The sequence below is a fragment of the Anneissia japonica genome, unplaced genomic scaffold (assembly GCF_011630105.1).
Source record: "Anneissia japonica isolate Jap-2015-1 unplaced genomic scaffold, ASM1163010v1 scaffold1005_len2656397_cov198, whole genome shotgun sequence".
In the NCBI taxonomy this organism is placed as follows: Eukaryota; Metazoa; Echinodermata; class Crinoidea; order Comatulida; family Comatulidae; genus Anneissia; species Anneissia japonica.
In genome coordinates, this window is record NW_022683792.1 from 2,193,811 (window position 1) to 2,196,008 (window position 2,198).

Sequence of the window (2,198 nt, forward strand, 5' to 3'; positions counted from 1 at the left end):
GGTCTATGTATACTTTGTGTCTGTATTTAACATTTTTCAATCTTTTGCTTTATTTAAATATCAATTATTATCATAGATTTTAATGATTACATTATTTCATATAGTATTTTAGATAAATTTATAAACAACTTTAAATATTTAAATATAAACTATGAAAGTAAATACACGTAGATTAGATCAATAAAAATGGACATATTAGGCCTAGTAATCTTTATCTATTCATTAACACGAATAACATTTTTAATATTCTAATCAATTATTATATAGCCGGAGTTAGTTTAGACCTAGGCAAACCTTTGCTAAAAAAGTACACTTTCTCCATCAAAAGGCTTCTTCTATGAATGGAATGACCTGTTCGAAACACGAACTCCTGTAGACCAAACCCAGTAACGTTACGATGTTTAATCGAAATATTTTCTAATTTTATTATATTACCACCTTTTTATTACATAGATCTTTTTCAAAACATAACTGCTTTTATTACATTATATAGACGCATTAAACACAAAAGCTGCTCTGGCTTCGGGGGCTTCGCCCCCGACCCCACTGGGGCCCTTAGGCAGGCCCCCTGGACCCACGCCCAGAGAACCCCACCTTGAAATGACCTGGCTACGGGCCTCAAAGGGATCTGTTGCCGAGTGATCTCCTTCTCAATAATACCTCCATGTTTTAATGAGGATCCTTTCAGATTGCCACTGACAATCAGCAGACAACGTTGCGTCGTCCATAGCTCGCCGGAAGCAAAATGTGGATTCGTCGTGCGACAGTCGTGAGAAAGTCGTACGACCGTCGTCAGTAGAGGCTCTAGGATATATTTGGGGGGGGGGGCTAAGTTGTCCGACAGGGGGACTTGAGCTCGTAGGCTCGAGCTGGGAGAAGGGGTTGAGAGGAGGTTTCCCTTTCCAAATGAGATTTTTTTTAAAAGAATATCAACCTCTAGATGGCCGAAAATGGCACTCTCAGACTGTGACAGACATGTGTTGGCTTGGTGTGGGCCTATTTTTATGTGTTCTGACTGCCCGACGAGCTTTGTCCGGCGGGGGTTTGACCTGTGCGGTGGGGGCTTAAGCCCCCCTGCCACCGCGCTGGCGCCGCCACTGAGTCGTACGACGCAGTGAGTGTCCGGCTTAAGACCACGAGTGTCTCTCCCTTTATACAACTTGAGTGCTCACACATGGTGGAGCGAATTTTTAAGCTGCTTAATAGATATGGGTAGCTGGAAAATCACGTAGGAAATACTATTCAAATCAAGCTGCTGCTTGGGAACACAAATGATGTATAAATCAAATAAATAATAATACAGTGCTCAAATATATAGGTAAACAATATATATAACACACACACACACACACATGTATATATATTCACTGAATTTTTGTCTGGATATATTGATTCTATTCTCAACCCCCTACTCTCCAATATCCCCAGCTATATTCAAGATACCACTCACTTCCTCAGAAAACTCGAATCTATTTCCACCCTCCCCCAAGATGCTATACTTGTTACTATGGATGTGTCATCACTCTATACTAACATCCCTCACAACGAAGGCATCCAAGCTTGCTCCGATTTTCTTTTCACTCATTCATTTTCCACTGATGCCGTCTCTGATTTATCATCCATCATCAAGTTCATCCTAACCCATAACAATTTCACATTCAATGGTAAGCACTATTTACAGATTCAGGGTACGGCCATGGGTACTAAGATGGCCCCTTCATACGCCAATATTTTCATGGCCAACATCGAGCACAAACTCATATCATCCTTCCCTCTTAAGCCCCTTCACTACTCACGTTACATTGATGATATTTCCTTCATATGGACTCATGGCCACGCCTCACTCACTGATTTTATCACTCATGCTAACAGCTTTCACAATACCATTAAGTTCACTGTTGAACTATCTGACTGCCAAATACCCTTTCTTGACGTCCTCGTTAAATGTTCTAACTGCACTATCAGTTCTTCACTTTATGTTAAACCCACTGACTGTCATTCCTATCTTCACTACTCTAGCGCTCGTCCTGAATCGCTGAAGTCCTCTATTGTATATAGTCAATGCCTTAAAATAAAACGTATCTGCTCGGACCCCCTTGACTATGCTCACCATATTCAAGCTATTACCTGTAAATTTCTCACTGCTGGCTACCCCCTCAAATTAATCAAGCATCAGATCCAGAAAGCCCACTCTAAAC